The 10,464-nt window shown below is 46.9% G+C and overlaps 1 pseudogene; it reads left to right on the top strand.

Annotated features, from left to right (window-relative positions):
• Positions 1–276: 276 nt before the first annotated feature.
• The window catches only part of LOC115313290, a 152,698-nt pseudogene continuing 142,510 nt past the window's right edge, over positions 277–10,464 (top strand).

Genomic DNA, 10,464 nt, shown 5'->3' with positions numbered 1-10,464 from the left:
AATAATTAACTTTTTGGCAGTAAGATTTAAACAAACTATGAAAGAGCTATTGATCATTGAACAGTTAAGACTCATCATCAGTTTGATGACCTGTCTGACATTGCAATATTTTTGTTTTGACGTCATACTTTTATGAAGAGCTCCAGGCGTATATAAAGGGAAACATATTAGATTTTCTTCTAGATGGACGTCCGCGCTCTCTGTTCATCAGACTTATAAAGGGAAGATCATTTAAGCATAGAGACGACAACTCTTTTGGGCTTTCATTGATTTATTATGCTTCTTATCTTCAAGTGAGCATTCTTCTCAGGGCTGCTCCTGCGTGCCGTCGATTCTGGTGAGTTGTATCACAGAAGCATATACCAAGAATATATGTTAGAAGATATGTGCGAGCTTATACTTGCGCTAGCTCTTTCAGGTAGCTTGAACTGCCCGATGTCTGGGTGTGGTAATGTACCGGGTGTTTCTGCGAAAGTTTTCGAAATTCCTAAAAATCGGCTGTTCAAAATGATATTAAACTGTTTTCAAGAGCAAACTGCGAGTCTCGGCGGACATCGAGGATTGCAAAACCATTGAAACTGGCAAAATGATTAACTTTAATTTTGTAATTAATTTTTAATTAGTGGAAATATATATAGTTCTAATGAGAAACTTGTTAAAGATCATCGAAAACCGCTAAATCAACCTTTGTTTTTCTAGAAAGATATAAGGCAGGGCAGCATTTTACGGCGTTCCGTAGAAGAACCAAGTTTGGACGCGTTTCTAGCTTTCGGCTCCTTATTGGGGCGCATCTCTGCGCCCACGGTGCTGCTCCTCAGTGGCCGAGACACGCAACACACGTGCGCCATACTTGCCCCCATCCTACGAGGGAGGCAAGGCGGTGGCTTATCGTCACGAACATCTGGGAGCAGGACCCCTGGGCGCAAAGATGGGTCGCGGTAAGGAACTGAAAATTAGAAACACGTCCAAGCTGAGCGTTCTCTTCAAGAACACCTTGAAGTGCTGACCCCGCCATATTTAAAACAAAAAAGTTTATTTAGTTGCTTTCGATGATGCTTAGTAAGTTTTTCACCTGAACCATATGTTTATTTGCCCTTATTAAAACAATTAGCAGGTGTAGTTTATTATCATGCTAATTAGCATATTTTTGCGATCCTTGACGTCCACCAGGGATAGTAGCCCGTTCCGCAAAAAGTTTCTTTTTATCTCGAACCGCATATTTTTAGAGATGTTTGAAAACTTTTGCAGAAGCACCCTGTATATATGGAATGCAAAGACTCTGACGCCTGTTGAGTCAAGTCGAATGTAAGAGAAAGCTAGGAAAAACATCCTAGTTTATACGTCGTAAGCTCCAGGTTTGAGCGAAGTGCTCTTGTGATTGAGTCCTTAGTGTTCGCCGCCCTTAGGATGTACCGAACAATAGGGTCACTGACAGAACGAGACGGACAGGACGTTCTCGAGGGTGCCCGGTCTCTTGCACGCTCTCGTTAGCTTCCGCCCTGCTTTGAATGAGTGTTCACGCTGAGAGCTCACAAGAAGCCCACGCGCTATTGAAGATTGGCTGCTCGCAATGGAGGCGGGACAACTGAAGGTCCTCTCTGTCGCACTGGGAGGGATAGCGCGGCACCGATTGGGCCGTCCCGGGGATGCGCGGGGGAACGGAAGTGAAGAGAAAGAAGCGGCAGTAAAGAGAAAATGTACGCGGGACTGGCCGCAGGTGACTCGAACGGTTTCGGAAGTGGCGTAGTGTGGATCGATACATAACAAGTGGGGGCTCGTCCGTTGCTTAAAATGAACCAACCGTCGGTGTTCGTGCCACCGGAGCTTCTTCAGACACTGCTGCAACAAACAGACGGGACACCGCTACAGCGGGGGAAGATCGCGGCCCACGTTCGTGAGCTTTTGTTTGCACTCAAATACAAGCCACGGAAGAGGGAGCGGCGCCCTTCGTCGCGGCGGCTGTCACTGAGGCCAGCACAACGGATGACCAGGACTCGACGCGCCCAAGGCTGGTCCCCGTTCAGCCCCCGAAGTTCATCGGTTTGGGAAACTTGCAGTAAGAAAAAGTACAACGTAGACTCTAACCAATTTCTTCAATGTGCCCGACGTGTCGAAGCCAGCTCGGCTCCTTGTTCACGGGTGACTGTATATGGGCCCAAAGGTAGCAACCTGTCGTCGTTTTCTTTTCTTCTCTCTTAGCTTTGTTTTCTTCTTCTGTTTCTGTATGTGGCGCACTTTAGCCCCTGTATATAAGGAGTATTCACTGGGCGCCATATTTGTGGGTGCTGTCTAGAGCGCATGCTCAGAACTAGCCCGCGTTAATAGGCTGCTGGGACCGGCAATCTGGATGGTGCGGAATGCACGTTGCAAAAGAACCCTGGAAGCTAGCCCTCAGCACGCGCTCAGCGGTCGCGCAAACAGCTATGGCCGCCAGTGAATACTTCCTATAGCTGCTTGGAAGCGTTCCGGTGGATCGGTTCAGGTTGTTGCTTGTATTTTGTATGTGCCAAGATTCTATTAAGAGCCGCTTTCTCCAGTTTCTTTCTGTGTCGAGGATGGAGCTGCTGTCAGAGCCAATGACGTGGCCGGTCTTCTGAGCATGTTCCGCCAGCGCGCTGCCTTGGATGTCATTCCTCTTTACGTCATACTTATGTCCACGCAGACGTTCGGGAAAGTTCTTCGTTTCCCCCACATAAGAGGCGTCGCATTCGGCACAAGGAATTTGGTAAATCAGGTCTTGAGCTTTTTCTTTTGGTGGACGATCCTTTGGGAGAGGAAGAAAATGGGCCAGAGTTGAGACAGGTTTCTGCGTAACTGCAATGCCGTACGGTCTCAAAACGCGGGCTAGGACCTCGCTCGTGCCATGGAGGTACGGGACGCACATTCGGCTGGAACTGGCTTCGAAACGTCGGGCACATTGAAGAAATTGGTTAGAGTCTACGTTGTACTTTTTCTTATTACTTACCTAACCAGGCGGAGTTCCGCCGAAATGTTTACATTTAAAGGGACACTGACACCCCCCAAAATGTTTTTTTAAATTTTTTGCCAGGCGCTTTATTATGGTGTCGGAGGACTACCCAATTAATATTTTGCATCAGAGTAACGTATTTTTTTAATAAAGCCAAAAGACGCAACTGCTCGAAACCGAAACCGAAACCCGCGGGAGGTCGGAGACACAGTTTATCATACACAGTTTGCCCACTGTAGAATAAGCCTGTGGTAATCGCAAACCACGTGATCGAGGGCCTTGTGTGAATAAAACTACATTGTAGAACTTAACTCATTACATATTATTCACACAATATAAATTATATTGATAATCAATTAATTCGAAAAGAGCGAAAGTTTCTGAAACAGTTATTTAAACTCGTAAAAGCGCCCTCTCACCGCAGATGGGGCAACTAACCACATTTTATGTTTCGTTTTTATTGTTTTGCTTTTCAAGATGGCGGCCCCCATGGCATTTTGTTTACCCGCTTCTCGCGTCCGCTTGCGTTGCGTTTTCGCTATATTGTGACATGCGCACCGCTGGACGACAATCACAGGTAATTTATTCACACAAGAGTTATTTCAAGCAGGCAAATGTTTATTTTCGCTCTACATAGTACAATTTATACGAAAACGTTACAAACAGCACATGCACATGCAATGATGCGGTTGCTGACGGGCATTAGCGAACAGACACGGTAGTACAAACAGTTTGAATGTTAGCTTTCAAGCTATGTGCATAAAAAATGATAAACCTAAGATCAACAAACATAGTCTAAACAGGTAGAGGTAAAATCGCAGTGAAGGTTGATAAACCATGCAAAAAAAAAAAAAAAAACTGCACAGACGCGAGTTTTACATAACGAGTGCGATTACAAACCAGTTGCTTTAACAGTAACTACAGGCTAATGTGGAAAAGAATAAATCTGGGTTTGGAGGTGCATTTGACCTGCCTGTCCTTTTCCCCACCAAGATGAATGAATGTTCAACACACCTGGGAGCTATGTTCGACAAATATTTCGTTTCTCCTAAAAAGAAACGGAAGTGATCGAAGTTACGATATTGCATCTGATCGGTTAGAGGCTCAAATGATGGAAGTTCCCTCTTTCGTCATTTGAGCCTCTAACCAATCAGACGCGATATCGTCACTTCCATCTCTTCCGTTTCTTCTCAGGAGAAACAAGACATTTGTCGAACATTACCCCCCTGGTCAGTTTTCTATGAGACATGTTGGATCTAGCCAGTCAATTTCTTCAGCACAATGTTTAGCTTTTAGGTTCGATGACAGCGCGCCTTTACAACTCTCCGTCTCCTGATCCGCCTAACGGGGCTACTGGCCCTTCGATAGAAATATCACCTATCATCGACAAACTGTAAGCACCTAGAATGCCACTTTCTGACTAGCATCACCATCGAACATTGTCGTCCATGGAAGCAACCTCCTGGCTGAGCATTCTTCACTCGTCGCCCTCGCCAACAACCTCACCTAATCCCGTTATTGATAATCACTGCTGATGTACACCCGCCGGCAATAGGAAGGTGAACACCTTACCTGGATTCTAGCCTGTTTTACGGCTCCCTAAAGCTATATTAGCCTGCAACGTCTCAAATGGTACGTGGCTTGGGGTCTGAACTTTGCCTTCTAGCCCTCTTCTGGAACAGAGATTGTTCCAAAACTTGCAGGAGCGTCAAAAACAAGAAGAGGGCTGTTCACCTTTATATCGCTCACGGGTGTACCTTCAAACTCCAGCTCACGCCCAACCTGCCCCTGGTGTTCCCGGTCTGTGTTCGATAATGTCGCCACTCTCCAATGCAACATTTGTGATCTCACTAGAAATGTGAAGATGTATCTCTCACTTTTGTATAAACGCCTTTCCTCATTATCAACTGAGTGGCTCTGTGTGACGTGCCAGGTCCCACCCCTAGCCAATGAACTCTTTCCATCCCCTAAGCAGCACGGAGCCCCTGCGTACCCCACCATCATCGCCAGATCTACCAAGTAGTTCTCCGACCCGCCTCCAGTGAGCGACAACATCGGCAGCGTTCACCGTTCGCACGACAACTTCGCGTTTGGCATAGTTGTCGTGCGAAAAGTGCACGATCGGAGTCTACAGACTCCAATCACGTTTGGTTTTCCAACGTTTGCTTCCTAAAGAACAACCTTCCTGACTTTAAAACACTAAAGTAATCTTTCCAGAATACAATATTCGCTGTGTGCGAGACATGGCTGGACGCCTGTCTTCGGTGGGTAATTAATGGGCAATTAATCAATCTCGCATAGCTCTCTTTTTTCCAGCAAGACCGTCCCTCCTTGGGGCGAAGGCGTCCGTCCTCGCCAGGCAAAAACACCTGCCCTGCCAACGTCTTGACTACCGGGTGTAGAAGCCATCTTTGTCGAGGTATTTTGCAAATATGGAAAGCTTCTGGTGTCTACCTACTGCCCACCCTCCCTCCGCGAATAATCGTACGCCCTCCTCCAAGAGAGCCTACAGCGCGTCGACCCCAGCAAGTTCTCTGCACTGTTCATCTGATCCACTCGATGACATGCTGTTAGACGTAGTGAAAACTGTTGGCCTCACCCAACTTCATCACGCCTCATTCTACATTTCTCGAAAGAGTAATGCTACATTCCTCGACCTCGTCCGCACCAATAATCCCACCTTATCCTACCGCTGCACAGTGAAATCCAGCCTACCAGGCAGTGATCGCAGTGCTCTCCTCACCAATATTCATTGCTCAGCCCCTAAGCGAGGTCATCAAGCCAAGAAGTTCCAGCAGTTCTAAAAAAACGATTCCTCTCATCTCAATCAGCTCATCTACCCCGCTCCCTGGTTCATCGTGTTTAATCACCCATTGGCTGACGAGGCTGACGACCTCTCGCTCAACATATCAGCAATTCAGCACAAATGTGTTCGCCCTAAGGATCAACAGGAGGCAAGGCAGCCTTCCATGGATGTCAAAGGAGATTGCAGCCTTAATCGGACGTAAACACTGGCTATTCAAAAAAGCACCTCTAAATCCCACTCATCTCAACCAAGCCCACCAGGCACGTACCAAAGTCAAGCATCTCATCCATATCTCCCATAACGATTACCTACAGCAACTAGGAGCAAAGGCAACCTGCCAGTCCAAACTCTTGGGCATGTTTTCACTATAAAAAAAAATGTTCCATGCGCTGGTCTTCACACATCACGGCAGGCCCTATCCTAATCTTGACGACATAGCAGAGCTCTTCTCTTACCACTTTTCTCAGGCTGCAGCATTACTTGACCCTACCGTACCTAACCTTTGTCCCACCCAACCCACAACTCTGCCAGTCACGGCCACACCAGCAACCACACTCTCTTCCATAGTCATTCTTCAACGTGAAACCTACGAAACCCTTGCCTGTGTCAACTCCTCTCAACGCCCTGGACCAGGCAGCCTCCACCCTGCATTGCTTAAATCCTGTGCTGGACATATCTCCTCCGTCCTCACTCGCCTCTTCAACAATTTTCTCTACCAAAGCTGTTCCTAAATCCTGAAAAGTTGCGTCAGTAACGCCTCTCAAAAAGGGACACGATGCCCCCTCAAGTCTAACATCCACTCATACTGACCAATCTCCATAACCTCCATCGTTTGCCAAACAATGGAGCCCCCACCAATACGGTTTCCTCCCGGCAGGAGCTGCGAATCGGCCCTTGCAGCTTTCACCCATGCACTCAGCACCAGCCTTGATAACCGAACTCCATGCGAGATCGTCCAGTTAGACTTCAGAAAGGCTTTTAACAGCGCAGACCACAGCTTGTTACTATCCAAACTCCAACAGATGGGAATCTCCGGAATGAGGAATTAAAAATTAACTTTTTCACGACACTACCTTATTCTTCAAGGGCTCTTTTCGTGATTTAGCACAAACTGGAAACACTACTAATAGGTAGGTGTTTACTGAGCTAGGTTATGTGTGCCATTGCGTGTCAAGGGGCTTTGAGCAAACTAATTGAAGAACACTTTGTCCAAGCTCAAGAGAAAAAAATCTTGTTCTTGACCACTGGCTAACACATGATGGCAGCAACTGGTTAGTTGTTTTCTTCCGGTGACTTCAGAATGAGGTCTGCTGGCACGACAACCGGCTGTGGTTGTCGTGCTGATGGGAACAGTTCCAGTATTCAGGAGCTTGAAGTTTCAATTGCCAGAACTGCTCCACAGCTTGCATGCCAAATGCTGAGACCACTCGTACAAAGCAGGACTTGATCTAAGTCGTCCTCACAGTTTGCAACCTGGTTTGCAGCTTGCAACTGCATAAGGTTTTTCTTCTCAAGTGTCTCATAGAAGCCGGAAACTACTATGGATCAGCGGTATCCCAGAAACTCTTTTTTAGATTAATGACTTGAAAGGGGTTTTCAAGACACCCCTCCCTAAGACAGATCATGATGAGGAAGAGCTAGAGCCCTCCCAGCCACTGTTTTTTCCCAGATATGCAGAACTGCTGTTACTGCACTAACCCAACCATTTACGCAGTTTGTCTTATGACGAGTTGCAGAATATTGTCAAGTAATCACCTATGGCTGCGACATTCATAATTGCATAAGAGATCATAGAATAGATGCCAGAACCCTCATGGGGAATGTTATGCGTTAATGTCAATTTCGGTGGCCACATTACAGCCCAATTTGACAAAGAAATAACACTGCCGCCCTTTGGAGCTAATCAGAGCAACGAAGCAAGTTTTGTGAGAGCTCTCCGCAGGAGGAGTATACTCCCACAATATGTTGTCCCGTCTCTCAGCTAAATGTTCCGGTTGTCTCGTTTATGCGGTAGCTTTGGTAACGCCCTGTAAGCTGCAGAAGGATGAGTCAACCTAGTTCCAGTAACAGTTCACCTCAAGTACGAATATGAACAGCAAATGTTCATGCCGCCCAAGGACGAGGGTCGACAAATTTCCCAGCGTACGGTCTCCGACTTTCTTCTTGTGGCCCAGATGATGAGCAACCTTTTGAGTTTTCTCACTTTAACCCCCTGGTTACTGGTGGTCCTTGTCTCTGGTGCCCGGCCCTTGCAACTTGCCTCCACACGTTTATCGCCCTCGCGGTATTCCCTTTGATTCTCCGAGGAACCATTGTACTGGAACAGGAAAGTAACAGCATACAGTGAATGGACGAAGTGAGACACACCTTATACTCAGGGGCAGATCCAGAACTCCGTTTTGGGAGGGGGGGGGGGGGGGGCAGACAATTTGTAAGGATACTATTCTTCCCTTCTTTTGTTTGCACCGAGGGGTCCAACCATGTCAAATTGCCCTCTGAGAAGGGGGAAGGGGGGGTGGGGTCGACTTTGGAGTGACGGGGCGGCCAAGGGGGGGGGGGGCGACGTCGTCGGCCCTTGGTGAGCGGAAAAACCAAGGGGGGGGGCGACGGGGGCCGGCCGCCCTCGTCGCCCCCCTTGGATCTTTCCCTTGGATCCGTCCCTGCTTATACTTCTGAATTAGATAAGTACTGTGGGTCTTACTGCATGACGTGCCAAGCGGAGATAAATTATGTCTGGAGCTTGACAGGGGGAGGGGGGGTCTCGACGCACACTGAACAGGCGCCAGATGCTGCCATACCCACAGGGTATCCTGAGGAGAGAGAGAAGACAGGTGTGAGTCCAGGAAATTGGCATGTTTGAGCAACACTTTTTTTTAAAGGGGCCTTCCTGTTAACTCCCTTCAAGGGGCATCCATCTGACTAGTTAATTCAGAATTATGTTCAATGTTCAATGTACCCAGTCAACTAGCTTAGCCTGTTTGCAAATATATAACAACTGGTGAATTCACTTTTTATAATGTTGCGTGTTTTTTGTTTTCTTTTTTTTTATGTTATACTATGATGCCAACTTTTCTTTTGTGATTTTACAGATTAGCAAATCCCAGGTTCGGTCCTGATCCGCGTCATTTGCCACGATATTTATATTTTTCCAGTAAAGTGCTGTGAAAGCTTCGATACGCGGAGGTTGCGCGTGAACAAGCCATTCATTACGTTCGACCGTTCTACATGTCACGTCCGACGTGCATACGCCTAAGAAATTAACAGAGTCACATACACTGAGTTGGAGAAAAGACGATCGTGCCATGACCTGACGCGAAGGACAGCACGAGCACTTTAAAATGTTTGCACTCAGCGGCAACGAACTTGAAGCGGAATTCCGGAATCTCGAACGGCGAAGTGAGTCCCCGGCTTTTTGGCTTCTTGCCTGAGCAGGTTCATTTAGAACACATTCACAGCGTGATTCGATAACTCACGTGACATTAAAACGCCAAGCGAGGATCCAACCGAAAGGGAAATGTACTTGAAAAGAGAAATACGCAGAACAGCAACACCGACAACGCCGACAACGCGACCGGCGACGTTTAAAAACATGGCTTCGGTTAGGGCAATGAACTTTTTAAAGCTAACGGTAACTGCTCGATTTTTTTCTTTCCATAGTGGGTTATTATTATAGCCTATCTTACTATGTTTTCTAAAAATATTAACATTAACGCACTCAATTTAGTGAATTGCGATTCTTTTTTACCCCGTTTTTTGTTTGTTTTTGTTTTACACCTTCAGTTGTCGCCATCCGGCTTGAGGAGCGCTGTGTATGCGCGATTACCGGAAGTGGCCTTGAGTGGGACCACTGGTTATGATTTCACTGTGGTCGGAGAAGTGGAGAGCAGAGAGTGAGTGGCGGAAGTCACGTGGCTACACCCGACCGTGCGGGTTTTTTTCTTTTTTTTTTTTTCTTTCTTCTCCTCTCCATAGCAGACGACACGACACGACATGCGGCGTGCGGGAAATGTTCGCCGTTTCGATTCTTTAGCAGTTATGTTTGTTCCGCTCTTTGTTCTGTACTCCAAGATGAGTTGTTTTGTACATTGAGGAGTTGGAAATGAGTAGTGAGTGCCCGTGGTGAATTTTCATGATTGGCTCCGAAAAGAATACACCCATGATGTTGCGTGAACAGCTGGCTCACATGTCCTGCGTCCAAAATAAAGTGGCATTGTGCGACAGAGTTTCCGAACGATCAACGGGATCGGGACCAATGGCTGGCTGCAATTCCTGTAGAACATTTATGGGCACCTCGGGAAGCGGACGCTACCTGATTTATATGCTCCTTGCATTTTGTGGGAAGGGATTACATTGAGTTTGCAGGTGTCAAAAAGGAAATCCCACACCATTCAATTCAGCGACGTGTCGTCCACAGCATTTGTTCGTTATTTTTTGTTTGTTTCTTCAGTGATAATTGTAAAAAAGAAATGTAAATATCGAATAACGTAAAAAAAATGTTTTACGAGTGATTGAACCCGATCCTACCGCGTGTGAAGCGGACGTCTTTCCTACTGAGCTACTGCAACATCTCTGTACTGGGGGTTCTCTTTCCTTTGTAATATTTCAGCCGGTAAACTGTAAGTTGGACAGTTTGCTGCCGATTTTCCTCTAGCAAAAGCACTCCCGGGTCGAAGTCGGGAAGCACCAGGCA

Source organism: Ixodes scapularis, unplaced genomic scaffold (genome assembly GCF_016920785.2).
Source record: "Ixodes scapularis isolate PalLabHiFi unplaced genomic scaffold, ASM1692078v2 PGA_scaffold4__175_contigs__length_147842914, whole genome shotgun sequence".
Lineage (NCBI taxonomy): Eukaryota > Metazoa > Arthropoda > Arachnida > Ixodida > Ixodidae > Ixodes > Ixodes scapularis.
This window is presented reverse-complemented; position numbering and strand designations above follow the sequence as displayed.